Below are 20,094 nucleotides of genomic sequence, written 5' to 3' on the forward strand. Positions count from 1 at the left end.
TTACAGCCTATAATATACATTTACTTAACTATATACTAAACATTTCTACACTATACATTTATGTTTACTACACTATATACAGTCTATAATATATTTTTAATTATTATATATTTATACTATATACACTGTCTATAGTATAAATTTACGATTTAGTCTATCCTAAACATTTACTACTAATTAACACTATACTATACATTTATTCTATGTACAGTCTCTACTATTAGGGATGGGATGATATGATTATCTCACGATTTGGTCAGGCTGATCCGGTGCAGAACAAACAATAGAACTGAACAGAACCGGTCCTGAAAATTTTATTTTATTTAAATTGTATTCTTGATTCTTTAAAATCACATTAACTTTTCTTTTAATTCTACATTCCATGTTATTATTTGAAATTGTTTATATAATATGAGCAGTCAATGTTTGAAATAATGTGTACAATTTACAAGTAATAACATTAAGTTTGCATTCATATGTATAAAAAGCGCTTTAATGGTACTGTCACTTTAAGAGTTTAACGTGCATCTTACAGACTCGCACAGGTGTCTCTGGTTTATAGCGAATACTGTGATCAAAATTAGAGGATCATATTTCTTTTTACTTCTTTATCTGACTGTAAAGAACGGATGCTAAAAGACACCTTATTAAATGAAAGTGGAGTGCGGATCTCATCTTTGATGGATACACATTACACGGAAGAAATGGACTGTTTTAATTTCAAGTGCATCAAAATCATCGTAATGTTCTATTTCATCAGCAAATATATCATGAATATTCTGTATATTCTAGTCCTAGTTGTAGTCACTCAATTTGCGGTCAGCATATTTCAGCTGCGGTCGCACTTCATGCATTAAATGCTAGCACGGCTAGCTGAAGGCACATTTAAGGCAACTCCTGCAAATGTCACTCTTTCACTTCTCAAGTCAACGATGACGTCAGCAGCTTCACGCTGATACACCTGAAAGACTCCACATGAATCCTGACAGACCGTTTACCATACAAATTAAAAATGCCATCCCTATCAGGGTCAATACGCTCCCGTATGGAGGTTCTGTTATTAGCATGTGCGTTGTTCAGGGAAATACACATTTTTTGTCTTAAATGGGCTACAAAAAACTGATTGTTTTGGATTTACTTTTAGGATCTGAACTCAAAAAATTACATGACGGCTACCCTGAACTGTCCAACAAAACCAACACAAACCAGTTTGTGTGTGTTCCCCGCCAGGAGACCTTGAGGAACAAGGCTTTTTATTCCCAGAATAAGAAGTGTGGGATGTTCTTTGAATGTGGAGCCTGTAACTATAATGGTGACTGTCACCAAAATCCCTGAAGAATCAAGGTGTATTCTATATTCACGAATGACATACAGTCAGCTGCCGTATGCAAGTAGTGACCTCAACGACCTCAAAGTTCTGCCTAGAAAGACAGCTGACCTCATCATCTCTCCTTCATTTCCTTTGGAATGCACAAAAGGTCAAGACCTGCCTGTTGTTTCAATAAACAAAGCTTAGAGTTTGTACTCTCTTCAGGAGGACAAGGGCGCTTGTTTCCTGATTCTAGAGGAAGTTATGAAACTGAATTCTTCCCAGGGTGGTCTTTATTGGTGACCCCAAACATTTCACCACAAACCAACAACTTTGTCCTCATGAAATGGAAACTTCCCTTGGGATCTGCAAAGCGTGTCGGATTCAGCGGCTCGCTTAATTGGCCTATGATGTAGACTCCTTTGGTTAAACCAAACAGGACAGCAGCAATTGTAGCTTAAGTCCATTTTGGTCTTCATTTTTCTAAACAAATGTAGGACATCCAAGCTGACTCCTTACAGAGTTTTACGGCCTGTGCCTTGAAGAAAAGGCTTGTATTGGGTTGGTGGTCGTGGAGGTTTTCTGGAGGACAACGCCATTGTTGCAGTCAAGGCCACAGAGGTGCAAACACAGCAGGAGTTAGTGCAAAGCACAGCCCTTTGTGTTGGAGAGACAAAGAGGAAGAGGGAATTTGTACCGCCTCATTTTAGCGTATTGCCGAAAGATAAACAAACCCTCTATCCTACTAACAGGCCATTTAGGCAATCTCAAAGTGTCGTCTCCTAAACAATTAAAGTTCTACCATGTCAGACCACAGATGGTAAAAGAATGGCTTTTCTTGAATCATAATGGATGATTGAAACTTGAAACAATTCAGAGAAAAGATGAACCAGTGAAAGCCACATTTGTTTTCCCTTTCACTCAATGCATCATTCGGTTGTGTTATGAGTTGTGGTCGGACACATTTTATAATGCAACGATGCGTAAAATCAGGCTTGTGTCACAAGATCCATTTGCATTCACGTACTTGCAAAGAGTTTGTTTCAGCCATTTGAGTATTATAGTGCAGAGTTCTGTCATCATAGCTAAACGCATTGCAAGTTGAGGAACCGTTAACAAAACCAAAAGTCATGAAAATTAAACAGTTCTGTTATAAAAACAACAAAACACCAAATTGGTTCCCAAACCACTGACTGATGGCAATTAAGTCACGTGACCAAACTCGAGGGCCAAAAATACCAAGTTTCCAATAAAACCTCTTGAGAAATGACACCTCTATCTTCTAGACTCATTTTCAAAATAGCACTTAAAATAGACATCTCCATCAACTGGATAGACCCCTGGCACTGGCCTTACTGGGAGCTGCTGTTGTAGTGGTGTGGGTTTAGTTACACAGTTCAGGGTTGAACGAGGGATTCTTGTGGAATATAACAACACGAGTCACACATCCCTGACCCGGGCTCCTTTCTAAGTAAAAGAGGGCTCATAAATCTCTGCCCCCTCATGATCAGAGTGAACAGCTCCTCACACTTTGCTCTAACCTCTCAAGCTGGAAAACAGAAAGCCTGCTTTGACCTAGCATGTCCGGACACACTCTGGACCTCATACTAAAGACTCAATGCTTGTCACATTCCTCTGTCAAGCACTTTAAATAGTTCTCTAGGGCACCAAAGGACTGATCTATATTTGACAGAGTCCTAAATTGAGGCACTTAATGTGGGCCAATTATCACATGGACTATTGCGTTCCTTTAGTAGACCGTTATACCTACATCCTCAATGTTAAACACGTTGGCGGATGCATGCTCATAGTCCACAATCAGAGCTCTACTAAAGGTTATAACCTTTGGACATTTACCATGGTATTATTTGAAGTACATTGGGGAAACCAAGATGCATGACTATGGTAATCATTCAGTACCATGCATTACCATCCGGTACCATGCAACCAGAGCAGACCCGCTCTAATCATTGCACGAATCCAAACTTGTGACGTGCATTGAGATATCCGAGCATGCTGTGGAGTTCAGCGCTGAGGGTCAGTCCGGTGAAATGGCCCAGAGTTCGGCTATTTATGACAGTTCACAGCTATTGTTTCGGATAGAGCTCTGTTGGGTCCACTCCTTATCATAAAAGGGAGGCTATTCCAGGACTTAATGACCTGCCAATGGCCGTTATCAGAATACAAGACTAACAAAGGAACATCCATAAAGAACAATACAGCGCTGTTTCCTACAGTAAAAGCAATTCCTACAGCCCAAAACAATAGCAAGAGGTCAAACTTGCCTGATATTGACAAACGCAGGTCAGACCGAGAGGACACACATACAAAACCTTTTCAATTAGTGATCTGCATCAAGTCAATCACACCAAATTGAATTCATAAGCCTTCAAGAACATCTTTGGAAGTCCTTGTTGTTGTCAATTAAGATTTTGCAGTTGTTTACTCTTGACTTTACTTTGGAAGGCTTCAAACGAACTATTGAACATTCATTTTAATATTTCAAGCATGAACAAACTCTGTAAATATCATCAAACGCACTTTACGTAATTACAAAATCAGCTATAACATAAACGTTAGCTACTTTAGTTTAAAGATGAATTCAAGGCCTGATCAGTTCAGATTGGAGACGTTATTCCTGTAATTGCACAGAGAGAATGATTCATTCTGCAAAATCCTTAAAACTCAAAGCAGTTATTGTGTTGGCTTGCAAATGGATTGGCTTAATAACTTGGTTTGAGGTTTTATCTGAATCTCTCATGCCACATCCACCAACCTTGGCACAGTCCTACAGACTGTTCTGACTTGTAGTGTGTCTTTTTTAACCAATCAGACTTTGTTTTGCCATTGTAGACAATCAAAATTGAGATCATTGACAAATAAGAAATTTAGAAGAAAAAAAAAAACTCACACACTCACAAGCACGCACATACACACACTCTCACACAACACACTCACACACTCTCACACACACCCATACACAAGCACACACACCCATACACAAGCACGCACACACATACACAAGCACGCACACACATACATACACACACACACACACACACACACACACACACACACACTCACACACACTCACAAGCACGCACATACACACACTCTCACACAACACACTCACACACTCTCACACACACCCATACACAAGCACGCACACACATACATACACACGCACGCACACACATACAGTATAAAATGAATAAAAAATGTCAAGTGATGGTTTTTACAAATTTCAAACATATAATATATTGTTGAGTCACAAATGTAAAGATGCTTTCTTAGGTTTACTCCATTTGACCTGAATAAAACATATATATATATTTAAACACATTCATGAGTTTGTTTGTTTTCTTGTCACATGACCACAGAACATTAATAATATTTGAAATCAGAATTGTTCCACTGATTATTGTTTTTAGGAAATAATAATACAATTTATTCCAAACTACTCGTGCCAACATTTATTTAGTCAGGAATTTCAGCTTTTAATGAGACTTTTTCTTTTACTGTCTCCAGATGGTTAAAACACTTGACCCCAACCGTGACCCCAAAACTGAGGTAAATACCGGACAGTGCATTTTGTGTACCGTTGAAGCCCTAATAAACAATATATATACTGAATATAAATTTAAATAAACTGTTGATATGGAGTTGTGTCGGTATCATCGAGTACCAAAAGTGAAGCATACCATACTCGTTCTCAAAACAATGGCATCGGGACGTCCCAATATATATATATATATATATATATATAATTTTTTAATATTTAAAGATAACTATGTAATTATATATTGATATAAATATGTATAATCATTATATATTGATTATTGTTATACGAGGGGCTTTCTCAGCAAATATTTGTATATGCGATTAATTAATCGGGACACCATGTAATTAATTCGATTAAATTTTGTATAGATTGACAGCCCTAATATGTATATATAAATATAAACACACACACACACACACACACACACACGTATGTATTTTAAAATTACTTTGAACTAAAAAATTGAAAACATGTTCATCATAAACTTCTTTTCCATCATTGGGCCGAACAGTTCTCATCACAAAACCATGCCGTTCTGTGCCGTTCTGTGCCGTTCTGTGCCGATCTGGGCCGTTCTGTGCAGTTCTGGGCCGATCTGGGCTGATCTGGGCCGATCTGGGCCGTTCTGGGCCGATCTGGGCCGTTCTGTGCAGTTCTGGGCCGATCTGGGCCGATCTGTGCAGTTCTGGGCCGTTCTGGGCCGATCTGGGCCGTTCTGTGCCAATCTGTGCCGTTCTGGACCAGCTGGCACGGCTACGGTTTCTTTTTCACCTGTGGTGCGGTGAAATCAGGAGAATATCCGTCACAGATCCGTCTGTTGGTGACGGCGTGAGAGGTAAACAGGATGATCGCATACTCCAGTTTTTAGGACTGCTTTTCCCTTATTTTACTCCGCTAACAAACAGCAAAAACATGGACCATGAGCTTGTGTTTGCCACCGGACACGAACATGCAGAAAGGCAAAAGTTCCCAGACTAGCTAAAAGTGTATTTGCATCCATCTGAACATATTACACTGTCTAGAGCCTAAAGTACGTTTTTAAATAAGCCCAATATACCCTTCAAACGTCAAGGCTTTTTAATCTTATTTAAACCTCCAGACAAGCCAACATCAAAGTTCATCTTGACAAACCTTCCTTTTCCATTTGACTGTTGCTCATCTCCATCAGCAAACATACATTCTCAGTGTAACCACTTCAGTGTTTTTATTCTCATGCAGTTCAGCGGAAGTTTACAGAGATAAAGACACTTTAGGTACAGTGGATGTATGGGTAAATGTGCTCGAACTGAACTCTAGACTATAGACGTCGTATCTCACTGTCATTGAGTCTCTCGGTCAGTCGTTAAGATTAAAGTTCATCACGAACAAAGAGGGTTTGACAGGGCAGCACCCCGCGGTGTTACAGGCAGGAAGCTGCTTTATAGAGGCGACTATAACATCACAATGACCGTGTGGCCGTCTACATACACTTGGGCTCAATGAGGTCCACACACACACACACACACACACACACTGAAACACTCACTCACACACACACTGAAACACACACACATACACTGAAACACACACACTGAAACACTCACACACACATTCACACACACTGAAACACACACAGAAACACACACACACACTCACACACTGAAACACACACACACACATTCACACACACACACACACTGAAACACACACACACACACTGAAACACACACACACACACACACACTGAAACACACACACACACACTGAAACACACACACACACACACTGAAACACACACACACACTGAAACACACACACACACACACTGAAACACTCACTCACACACACACTGAAACACACACATACTGAAACATACACACTGTAACACACACACACTGAAACACTCACACACACATTCACACACACAGAAACACACACACACACTCACACATACACACACCGAAACACACACACACACACACACTGAAACACACACACACACACAAACACTGAAACACACACACACATACACACACACTGAAACACACACTGAAACACACACACACACACACTGAAACACACACACACACACACACACACACACACTGAAACACACACACACACACACTGAAACACACACACACACACACACTGAAACACACACACACACACACACACACACACACAGAGGGCAACAAGGTCGAGTGGGGTTTTGTAGTGACAGTTTAGTGACAATGTAACGGTTTACTTACAGAACAAAGAAACTGTAACTTCAAGACAATCCAACAGATGCTTTATATTGTAATAAGAAAATGCAGAGAAATTAACTTCAATTATTACGTATACATGGTGATATTTGTTGTATGACCTTTATGCTCAGTTAAATAAATTAAAAGCTATATATATATATATTTACTTTATTTTTACAATATTACTGTATTACAGTAAAGAGAATCCAATGAGAATAATGAGAATTTAATTGTTTAAATGCATTACAGTAAATATGTTTGGTAATAAAATGTGCTTAATTTTAAAATACCACATTTTACATGCAAAAACAGGCTTTACTTTCTATAACCACAATATCCTGTGATTTTAACCTTTTTTCCTTCCTGGTGAAATGTTATCTGGACATGTATTCATGAGATTCACCCATACAGGATTGTAACACACACACTTAAAACCGAAAGCAACACACAAACGTGAGAGTCGAGCCACAGAAAGTGTACAACAATCCTCTCCAAACATCTAACCCATAATTAACCATTCAGATCCCATGAGAAGTTGCTCTGACACAGCGTTTATATGCATTTAATGAAGCACATGCTCGAGCGCTGCATTTAACCACACACTTGATGCTGCAGTTAATTGGGCCCAATTAAAGTCATTAGAGGAAACCAGTCAAAATAAAGAGGCCCTGAATTACAGCCTTCGCCTGGAACCTCCGGAAGTCTCTCTCAGATCTCTTATGAGGGTTCTTATGAACTCAAATACAGAGGTTGACTGCAGGTATGAGGTTAAATTACCCATAATCCCCCTCAAAACACTCTCAGGCTTTTGAATGGTCCTCATAATGAATTTGACCCAAAGCAGCGACCAGTATGTCCACCCGTAGAGACACTTTGAATGACCATGGCATTGGTTATGAGGTGCAGAGGTGTGTCAGCTGATGACCTTTGACCTGTGGTTCCACAGAGGCCCTTTAGAAGTAGATTTGAATTTGTTTTACCACCCCCTTATGGCCCGTGTATACTTTCGAGGTCTCTTTCTACTTAACTGACCCTAAATCTCAGCTGTCACTAGCCTTTATACCATTTTAAGTGCAAATCAATGCAAAATGAACATGTATTTAGCATTACCAGGGTTCAGTATTGCTACAGGAACATAATATGGATTAATGCATGATATCTCTCAAAAATGGGCGGTTCATGACACGTATCGCAGCAGTTCTAAGGTGAAATGTCCACCGTGTGGCGCTAAAAGAGAGTTATATGTTCCCCCAAACAAATGTCAACCGTGTGTCGCTAAAAGAGAGTTATATGTTCTCCCAAACAAATGTCAACCGTGTGTCGCTAAAAGCGAGTTATATGTTCTCCCAAACAAACGTCCACCGTGTGGCGCTAAAAGAGAGTTATATGTTCTCCCAAACAAACGTCCACCGTGTGGCGCTAAAAGAGTTATATGTTCTCCCAAACAAACGTCCACAGTGTGGCACTAAAAGCGAGATATATGTTCCCCCAAACAAACGTCCACCATGTGGCGCTAAAAGCGAGTTATATGTTCTCCCAAACAAACGTCCACAGTGTGGCGCTAAAAGCGAGTTATATGTTCTCCCAAACAAACGTTCACAGTGTGGCGCTAAAAGCGAGTTATATGTTCTCCCAAACAAACGTCCACCGTGTGGCGCTAAAAGCGAGTTATATGTTCTCCCAAACAAACGTCCACTGTGTGGCGCTAAAAGCGAGTTATATGTTCTCCCAAACAAACGTCCACAGTGTGGCGCTAAAAGCGAGTTATATGTTCTCCCAAACAAACGTCCACAGTGAGGCGCTAAAAGCGAGATATATGTTCTCCCAAACAAACGTCCACAGTGTGGCGCTAAAAGCGAGTTATATGTTCTCCCAAACAAACGTCCACAGTGTGGCGCTAAAAGCGAGTTATATGTTCTCCCAAACAAACGTCCACCGTGTGGCGCTAAAAGCGAGTTATATGTTCTCCCAAACAAACGTCCACTGTGTGGCGCTAAAAGCGAGTTATATGTTCTCCCAAACAAACGTCCACTGTGTGGCGCTAAAAGCGAGTTATATGTTCTCCCAAACAAACGTCCACTGTGTGGCGCTAAAAGCGAGTTATATGTTCTCCCAAACAGATGAGGTTTATAAGGTCAATGCTCAACAAAACTGACCTCCGACCCTAAACCTTTAACCTAAAACTAACTGATAGTGTCAGAAATATAGTGTCAGAGATGAAAAACACAATTAGCGTCATTTTGTGCTGCTTCTATGACACTTTGGGTTCACGTGTGCTCTTGAGGACTCGTACCCGCTCCTTTACATTACAAGTGTAACGCTCTATCAGTCGAGCTACCGCACACGACACATTTTGGTTATACAGCTGTTTACGGAAACCTCAATATCCCAGCTCAGGATGGTCTGTATGTGTGTGTGTGTATGTGTGTGTATGTGTGTGTGTATGTGTGTGTATGTGTGAGTGTGTATGTGTGAGTGTGTGTGTATGTATGTATGTGAATGTGCGTATGTGTATGTGAGTGTGTGTATGTGTGAGTGTGTGTGTGTGTATGTGAGTGTGTGTGTGTATGTGAGTGTGTGTGTGTATGCATGTATGTGAGTGTGTGTGTGTGTCTGTATGTGAGTGTGTGTGTGTGTATGTATGTGAGTGTGTGTATGAGTGCGTATGTGTGAGTGTGTGTGTGTATGAGAGAGTATGTGTGTGTGTGTGTGTGAATGTGAGTGTGCGCATGTGAGTATGTGTGTGTGTATGTGAGTGTGCGCGTGTGAGTATGTGTGTGTGTGTGTGAATGTGAGTGTGCGCGTGTGAGTATGTGTGTGTGAGTGTGTGTGAGTGTGCGCGTGAGTATGTGTGTGTGTGAATGTGAGTGTGCGCGTGTGAGTATGTGTGTGTGAATGTGAGTGTGCGCGTGTGAGTATGTGTGTGTGCGTGTATGTGAGTGTGCGCGTGTGAGTATGTGTGTGTGTGTGTGTGTGTGTGTGTGAATGTGAGTGTGCGCGTGTGAGTATGTGTGTGTGTGTATGTGAGTGTGCGCGTGTGAGTATGTGTGTGTGTGTGTGAATGTGAGTGTGCGTGTGTGAGTATGTGTGTGTGTGTGTATGTGAGTGTGCGCGTGTGAGTATGTGTGTGTGAATGTGAGTGTGCGCGTGTGAGTATGTGTGTGTGAATGTGAGTGTGCGCGTGTGAGTATGTGTGTGTGTGTATGTGAGTGTGCGCGTGTGAGTATGTGTGTGTGTGTATGTGAGTGTGCGCGTGTGAGTATGTGTGTGTGTGTATGTGAGTGTGCGCGTGTGAGTATGTGTGTGCGTGCATCTGGTTTTCTGCTGTTCTTGTGTTTTCTTTCAGTCTTCAACAGGAAGACAGTTTGAGCATTCCAAACAAACTCCTGCTCTTTGATCTCCGCCGGCTGTCTCTCTGGAATACTAGCTCACTACATGATGAATACTGCACTGAGTATTGTATACCGTTTCTTAAAAACATTAGTTGAGACAATACGCATGGTCAAGTTGAGCCCATTGCATTATAGGCTACAGTATCACACAGTGTGCTCTGTTGAAAACGGCATATTTTATCCAGTGTAGTTGATAATGTATGTATTATATGCACAGAGCACATACTGCACAGACAGTAAGAGTAGCATTGTTGTATGCTACTCCAAACATCTCTCTGTGTAGTTTAGCATTATGCATAATCTCTCCGAATCATGTGTCCACACTAAACCTCAATCAATATTGACTCACCTGCGCTGTGACCCCTGACCCCACCTTACCACATAATTAAACCACAGTGTCAGGAATATACATACAGTACAAACAATCAACACTCAACAACTCTTTAGTAGAAATGGCCAGAGTTTTCCACTGGTAAATATCATAATTCCAACGTGACTTTCCCACACTCTCTCTTTGCTATGAAAGATGCTGTTATTCATTTTTCACAAGTTTATCGTCTCTGCGGCTTTATAAAAGCCTGTCAAGAGTGTTTTGGTTTGAAGCGTTGAACATGAACGGTGAACTGTGATTCGCTCGGTTCAACAAGCGTTGCTCTGTGTGCGCAGCATTAAATCAACACTCAGAAGTACACACACTAACACGAGGGCTTAACGCTCCACTCATGGCAGACTGCCACATGCACACGCCGCCAACACGCTACATCTGTTTACTTTTGAGAGCAGACACGTTTCACTCAAATACACATTAATGTGCCATGTATGCCAACATGTAAACGCTGCAATTAAAAACATACAGCATCAAAATCTGAAGAGCAACACACGACATGTGGACACAAAAACACACGTGTGCACATAAGCAATTCGATAGCAGTGGTATCCGGCTGAACTCGGGGGTGAAGCGGCTCAGACTACAAGCACAGGTCAGGGGCTGTTCAATCAGACTATGAGCACAGGTCAGGATCAATCGACATCAACTGGATCAATTGACATAGGTCAGGGGCTGTTCAATCGGACTACGAGCACAGGTCAGGGGCTGTTCAATCAGACTACGAGCACATGTCAGGGGCTGTTCTATCGGACTATGAGCACAGGTCAGGGGCTGTTCGATCAGACTACGAGCACAAGTCAGGGGCTGTTCGATCAGACTACGAGCACAGGTCAGGGGCTGTTCGATCAGACTACGAGCACAGGTCAGGGGCTGTTCAATCAGACGAAACACAACAGACTGGAACCGAACGGCAGTATCTCAAGACCATCTTCTATGTAAATGCACGCTAGACGAATGTCTTTGTTACCCTTTGTTTTGTTCATTCAGCGTCTTGTGCTGCAGCGCTGTTTTTAGATGATGTGTCTAATTAAAAATAACTTTAAAAGCATATTGATACACCTGCTTTCCTTTAAACTGTATTTTTGCGCTGTGTCTAGCCTTTTTTAAGAAAACTATCGGTGCCAACTAATCAACAAAACCGATATATCAGTCGACCTCTACATAGAAGAACCTTCCACAAAGAAATTTGATTCTCTAGTGCTGTAGAAAACCATCTATAATGGTGCTTTAAAGAACCTAGAAACCAAAACACTGAACTGAAGTAAATCTGTAACGCCCAATTCCCAATGCGCTCTGAGTCCTCGTGGTGGCGTAGTGACTCGCCTCAATCCGGGTGGCAGAGGACAAATCTCAGTTGCCTCCGCGTCTGATACCGTCAATCTGCGCATCTCATCACGTGACTTGTTGAGCACGTTACCATGGAAACAGCATGTGTGGAGGCTTCACGCTATTCTGCACAGCATCCACGCACAACTCGCCACACGCCCCACCGAGAGCGAGAACCACATTATAGCGACCACGAGGAGGTTACCCCATGTGACTCTACCCTCCCTAGCAACCGGCCCAATTTGGTTGCTAAGGAGACCTGACTGGAGTCAGTCCACTCAGCACGCCCTGGACTCAAACTCACGACTCCAGGTGTGATAGTCACCGTCAATACTCGCTGAGCAACGCAGGATCCCGCAACAACCCATGAACCCTATATAGTGATGATTGATTCTTGATAAGAGGGGATTCCTTGTTGGACCTTGGAACAGTTGAAGAATATAGTTGAACTAAATATATTTCAATGACTTATGATATCATTTAATATTACTGATAACCATAAAAGTAATTACTCCCATCCCATTGTCAGAGGTTGAATATGAGTGGTGGTGGCGTAGTGGCTAAAGCACATAACTGGTAATCAGAAGGTTGCTGGTTTGATCCCCACAGTCACCACCATTGTGTCCTTGAGTAAGACACTTAACTCCAGGTTGCTCCGGGGGGATTGTCCCTGTAATAAGTGCACTGTAATAAGTTACTTTGGATAAAAGTGTCTGCCAAATGCATAAATGTAAACATCATTGAATACAAATTGATGCAAGTTTTCTTAATTATTTCATAGACACACACTACAACACTGAACGAACCTTCACAAAGCATGGTCCAGGCCAAATACAAACACAGCTACACAACGTTCGTCTTTGTGAGGCTTTACAAAGCCTCATCTAAAAGGTCAGCTGGACAGACAGATACATCAATATAAGCCCGTCTTTGGTATTTTGGGCCACTTTAAAGATCATTTACAAGAAAACTGAAAGTCAGATCAGTTCGAAAAGACAGAGCACAATAAACAAGAACAGCCTGAAGGTCTGTACCAAATTTGGTGTGTGTGTAGCTTATAATCTGTAGGACCGAGACAATCGAAATGTTGATCTTTGTTTAAGGATTTTGGAAAAACCCTGAACAAAGTCTGAACAATAACAGTATGCTAGCTTTGTCAAGCCAAACTATTTAAAGTGGTTTAAACACACCGAGGGCCGCAGTACACTAAACACTGTGTTTATTTACGTTTCTAGTTTAGTAAGTTCATAAAACGTCACTCAAACATGCAGAACAGTCTGTATGCAGTGACGAACACCACCACTAGAGGGCGCCACTGCACAAGAGACATCTCTTTTCTCCAAGTTTCTTGAAATCAGTAGATGGATTTTATAGTGAGATTGTGTTTATCCCTTCACAGTAAACATAAAAACAACCCAAGCTCAGATTATTATCCGACAGCTGCAGTACACATCAGTACTTAAACCCCACAGCAGTGTATTAGAGCATATCTGGGCGTCTCTTCAATGAGAAGTTCATTGAGGTGTCTCAAAGCGTCTTGTTGTTGGTAAATGCATCTCCATATGGAGACCGAGTCGTGTTGACATTTGCCGTCCCCTGTGGAGCCCAAACGCTGCCAGTTGGCATCAAGGCAAACAGACTGCTGTCAGAGAAGATAAACGCTGTACCGCAGTAAACCTGATTTAAACTTCCCTTCTGGCTCACAGTCCGGTTGCCAAAGTGAAACCGACAGACGAAAGAAATATGCTTTTTGTTTTCTGTGGAACCTTTCCAAATAAAAAAATACGAAATAAAGGCAAAACAGCACGTTTATATTGCGTTGTGTTCGCAAGCTGCAATCAGAAACAGAAAGCAGACAAACGGCGTTCGAATATGGACAAATTACTCTTTTGAACAGGTTCTTTTAATAAATCGTTCTGAACAACTAACTTGTGAGTAATTGCTTTGACTCAGGATTTGTCGGACAGATGACTCATATGAGCCGGTTCTTTTAATGAACACTCCCAATGGCTCATTAACTTTACAGGAATCGTCAGACAACTGACTCTAACGAGACGATTCTTTTAAAGAATCGCTTAAAATGACTCATTAATTGTGAGTTATTGCTTTGAATCAGGATTTGTCTGACAGATGACTCGTATGAGCCGGTTCTTTTAATGATTCGCTTAAAATGGCTCATTAACTTACTGAGTAATTACTTTGAATCAGGAATCGTCAAGACAACTGACTCTAACGAGATGGTTCTTTTAATGATTCGCTTAAAATTACTCATTAACTTGTGAGTTATTGCTTTGAATCAGGATTTGTCGGACAGATGACTCTTATGAGCCGGTTATTTTAATGAACACTCCCAATGGCTCATTAACTTAACAGGAATCGTCAGACAACTGACTCTAATGAGACGATTCTTTTAAAGAATCGCTTAAAATGACTCATTAACTTGTGAGTTATTGCTTTGAATCGGTATTTGTCAGAAATATTACTTCTCAGCTAGTGCTTTTAATGAATTTCTCCAAATTATGGTTTGTGTAGTAAATATTTAAAACATTAAACATTTAAATATGTTCCCAAATAGTACATCATGGGCAATACATGCAAAAGCATTAAAAAAAAATCTTTTTTTTTTGCAGTTTGACAGACGTGGTTATCATATGGAAAAAAGATGCATGAAGATTCTTCAAATTATCTTTTGTGTTCCACAGAAAACATACATTTCTCCTCTGGCTCAAACTGTGGTTTCAAATGAACATTACAGAGCAAAGATTAATAAAGCGTCTTAAAAGCAGGGGTGTAGCAGCGTCATTATAAAAGTGGGGGGACACCCATAGCGCCCTAGGCGATATCCCTATCGGCGCACCCCCCAGCAGGTGGCGCCCTAGGCGATATCCCTATCGGCGCCCCCCCAGCAGGTGGCGCCCTAGGCGATATCCCTATCGGCGCCCCCCCAGCAGGTGGCGCCCTAGGCGATATCCCTATCGGCGCCCCCCCCAGCAGGTGGCGCCCTAGGCGATATCCCTATAGGTGCCACCAGAGCAGGTGGCGCCCTAGGCGATATCCCTATCGGTGCCCCCCCCAGCAGGTGGTGCCCTAGGCGATATCCCTATCGGTGCCCCCCCCAGCAGGTGGCGCCCTAGGCGATATCCCTATCGGTGCCCCCCCCCAGCAGGTGGCGCCCTAGGCGATATCCCTATCGGCGCCACCCGAGCAGGTGGCGCCCTAGGCGATATCCCTATCGGCGCCCCCCCAGCAGGTGGCGCCCTAGGCGATATCCCTATCGGCGCCCCCCCCAGCAGGTGGCGCCCTAGGCGATATCCCTATCGGCACCCCCCCAGCAGGTGGCGCCCTAGGCGATATCCCTATCGGCGCCCCCCCAGCAGGTGGCGCCCTAGGCGATATCCCTATAGGCGCCACCAGAGCAGGTGGCGCCCTAGGCGATATCCCTATCGGTGCCCCCCCAGCAGGTGGCGCCCTAGGCGATATCCCTATCGGCGCCCCCCCAGCAGGTGGCGCCCTAGGCGATATCCCTGTTGGCGCCCCTGCCCCAGCAGGTGGTGCCCTCGGCAAGCGCCTAGTTCACGATAGGAGAATGCAACAAAGAAATGAACGGAGCCGCGTTGATTAGACAGTATGACTGACGGCAGGGGTGGACTGGGAAGAGAAATCGGCCTGGGATTTTAGTGTTGCTGTCCTTTTCTGCATATCGCGGCACCATTTTGTGGCCCGTTCTGCATAACGTGGCGGCGGCGGCCCCAGTTCTACCAATGCACAGTCTGCCCCTGATCGGCCCCAAAGTGAGTCGGCCCACCGGGAAAATGCCCGGTATACCAGATTACCAATCCAGCCCTGACTGATGGCCTATTACGTCAGAGTTGTTTCGGCTCATAATACTCACCTGTGATTGGCTGGATGGTCGCTCAATCAGCCCAAAGTAACAAAACACAAATAATACTGTATACAAATCCACCATTTAGACTCGCTATGGGTTTATCTTGGAAAAGTGCATTGGACAATAATCACCTTTTTTAAAGTGTGGGGGACGTGTCCCGCGCACCCCCCTGACTGTAACGCCCCTGCTTAAGACAGATAGATCCAGATCAAAGACATAAAAACATAAGAAGAATTGAATGTAGCACTCTGAAGATAAACATCAAAGCCTCATTAATTCAGATACCAGCAGCTGTCAGTGAATAGACAACAGCACATTAATGGACACCCATGTAAAGAAATCATGAGCTTGTGCTGCTGGCAACTGAAAGAATGACCTGGATAATGAGTTTAGAAATAGACCACAAACTCATGGGACCCTCCCCAAGATGCTTTGAGCTTTTCCACACAATACAGGCATCTCTAATGACTATCATATAGTTTGAGCTTCTGAAGACAAATATCACCGAGCAGAACTGTATTTAAACAATTCTCAAGCTGTGGAAGACCGCAAACACCCTCAAATTACCTCATTATTCATCCATCATACCCGAGCAGAAGTTTTGTGCACCCTTTACATCATTTAAATGTCACATTTACGCGATGATGAAACGCTATACGATGAAACGCTATACGTTATACCTGTTCCCGCCGTGTCGACACAGAAATCCCTTTTCCAGATAAATCCGTATTTGTTTGCGGCGTTTCACTCGTGTGACTGACACGAGCTTCGGTCTCTCCTGTGCGTCACCGGTGAGCTTTCACTACTCCGATTCATTTGAGAGAATCGGTTCGTTCGGACGGTTCTTTTCATTGAATCGGTTCAAACGAGCGAATCGCTCCAAGTAGTATTGCTGCAGTGTGCAGACTCGGGCTAGTTTCACAAGGTCTGTCTCTCATTAAGAATAAGGTTTAAATCATAAATGTTTGTTTTATCAAGAAGTGCTTTAGCATGTTGATTAATAGATTAATTCAATTGTGTGTGTGTGTGTGTGTGTGTGTGTGTGTGTGTGTGTGTGTGTGTGTGTGTGTGTGTTTTTAAAGGAATATTACAGGTTTTATACAAGCTGAGCTCAATCAACAGTATTTATGGTATAATGTTGATTACCATAAAAATATATTTCGACTTGTTCCTCCTTTTCTTTAATAAAGCAAAAATCAATGTGGTCTGGGTACCTCAGTGTTGACGCTGACTATCACAGCTGGAGTTGCGAGATCAAACAGGGCTCCTTAGCAACCAAATTGGCCTGGTTGCTAGGGAGGGTAGAGTCACATGGGGTAACCAAATTGGCCCGGTTGCTAGGGAGGGTAGAGTCACATGGGGTAACCAAATTGGCCCGGTTGCTAGGGAGGTTAGAGTCACATGGGGTAACCAAATTGGGCCGGTTGCTAGGGAGGGTAGAGTCACATGGGGTAACCAAGTTGGGCCGGTTGCTAGGGAGGGTAGAGTCACATGGGGTAACCAAATTGGGCCGGTTGCTAGTGAGGGTAGAGTCACATGGGGTAACCAAATTGTCCCGGTTGCTAGTGAGGGCAGAGTCACATGGGGTAACCAAATTGGGCCGGTTGCTAGGGAGGGTAGAGTCACATGGGGTAACCAAATTGGTCCGGTTGCTAGGGAGTGTAGAGGCACATGGGGTAACCAAATTGGGCCGGTTGCTAGGGAGGGTAGAGTCACATGGGGTAACCAAATTGGTCCGGTTGCTAGGGAGTGTAGAAGCACATGGGGTAACCAAATTGGGCCGGTTGCTAGGGAGGGTAGAGTCACATGGGGTAACCAAATTGGGCCGGTTGCTAGGGAGGGTAGAGTCACATGGGGTAACCAAATTGGGCCGGTTCCTAGGGAGGGTAGAGTCACATGGGGTAACCAAATTGGCCCGGTTGCTAGGGAGGGTAGAGTCACATGGGGTAACCAAATTGGGCCGGTTGCTAGGGAGGGTAGAGTCACATGGGGTAACCTCCTCGTGGTGGTGATTAGTGGTTCTCTCAATGGGGCGTGTGGTGAGTTGTGTGTGGATCGTGGAGAGTAGCATGAGCCTCCACATGCTGTGAGTCTCCGCGGTGTCATGCACAATGAGTCACGTGATAAGATGCGCGGATTGACGGTCTCAGACGCGGAGACACACTGAGATTTGTCCTCCGCCACCCGGACTGAGGTAGCATGAGGAATGGGAATTGGACATGCCAAATTGGGAGAAAAATGTGCATTCCAGTGAGTCACTTCCAATGCAAGTCAATGGGGTTTAATCTGTAAACATTAAAATACTGATTCAAAAGCATAGACACAAGATATAAACCGTATGTGTGTTAACATGATTTTACTGTCATTAAATCACGCATTGACCACATCTGTGGACCATTTTCTTTGTTGCCATGACGACGCAACACTGTAAACCTTAAAATGACAATTTTAACAACTTTACAGTTCAAATAATACACCAGGTTTAACAGAATAATTAATGAAAGTGCTTTTAAAAAATTATAAGTTTAACATTTCTGACTTTAAACCCTCTAAAAATTACCCCATTGACTTCCATTGTAAGTGTCCCACTGGAACACACATTTGTGCTTTATTAAAGAAAAGGAGGGACGAGTCGAAATACATTTTTGTGGTAATCAATATTATGACACAAATGCTGTCGACTGAGATTAACTTGTATAAAACCAGAAATATTCCTTTAAGTCTTTCCACCAAACTTTAATTCCAATATCATCATATTTACTTGATTATTAATTTGCTATAGCAAATTTGAGTAAACAAGTGAACACAATTGAACCACCCTAGCATACAATAATATGAATATAATAAAGGCCTTCCTGTCATTGCAAGTTGTAACCTGTGTTGTACAGAGTTTGTGGTCATTAGTTATGTCTTCAAAGTTCCTGAAGCTCAACTGGAGGAGTATGGTGCAAGATCATCATGAGTTCAATTCCCACGAAACACTGTTTTAAGTCCATTGAGCTACTGGTCTGTTTCTGTGGGGTCAAGTGGAGGTCGTGACCCATTGACATCTGTCTAGCCATCGCCGTCAGCATCACTTAAGAGAGACCAGCTGAAAGCTGTCAATCAAATGCTACATGATCTGGAGTTTTTGACTCAACAGCACACAGGATTGTTTTTGTCAACTTCATCCACACCAGGTGGATGTTAAATGACTGCAGAGAGTCCTACCATCATTTTTTACATGTAGCTGCACATTAAATCACAAAAGCAAGAAAGACAATTATCTCAAAAATGCACGGCTTGCTGTGTCACTGCAGTAAATAATTCTCTGGTGCTGTCTCAGTAATGCAGTCGCAGATATCGTCTCTGATTTACCTCGACTAGTGTGCCTGAAAACATACTGAACCGCCCAAACCTGCCCCTCTCAATCGCCCTTATCTAGAGATTCTCTGGGGTTTATCTATGTTTTATCTGCCCTAATATTTATGGCGGTGGCTCGTAAAAATGCTTTCAGCACCATGATTGAGTTGTAAAGGAGTGATGCTCTCCTTACGCTGCTTTTAATGGACTTTCCTTGTACTGTGCAATGCTATGGGCTGAGAGACACGACTGCCAACACATTTACACATAATCTGCATTGTCGTTTTGTTACAAAATGTACAAAAGTTTGTTTTCAATGGCATCTAAGAGCTAAGCACTTACTTTGAAATAATGTAGCAGAGTGTTTGGTGCTAATGTTTATGTAGTGAGATGAAATATGTGCTAGTGCATATTTAAGGAGATTTAAAGGGACAGTGCACCCAAAAATGAAAATTCTCTCATTATTTACTCACACTGATGTTATCCCAGATGTGTGACTTTCTGTCTTCACCAGAACACAAATTAAGATTTTTAGAAGAATATTTGAGCTCTGTAGGTTCATACATTGAAAGTAAACGGTGACTAGAACCGTAAAGCTCCAAAAAGCACGGAATAAAAAAAAGGCTGCATAAAAGTAATCCATATGACTCCAGTGGTTTAA

General features: G+C 42.6%; 1 protein-coding gene across 1 annotated transcript in view; it reads right to left on the bottom strand.

The window, feature by feature from the left end:
• prickle1a (prickle homolog 1a) overlaps nt 1–16,894 on the bottom strand; it is a 35,550-nt gene extending 18,656 nt beyond the window's left edge. The window contains exon 1 of the mRNA XM_052122533.1: nt 16,772–16,894. The gene's annotated coding sequence lies outside the window, so the exon portion shown is untranslated. The remainder of the gene's footprint in view (nt 1–16,771) is intronic.
• Between the last annotated feature and the right edge of the window lie 3,200 nt (nt 16,895–20,094).

The sequence above is a fragment of the Xyrauchen texanus genome, chromosome 49, assembly GCF_025860055.1.
Source record: "Xyrauchen texanus isolate HMW12.3.18 chromosome 49, RBS_HiC_50CHRs, whole genome shotgun sequence".
In the NCBI taxonomy this organism is placed as follows: Eukaryota; Metazoa; Chordata; class Actinopteri; order Cypriniformes; family Catostomidae; genus Xyrauchen; species Xyrauchen texanus.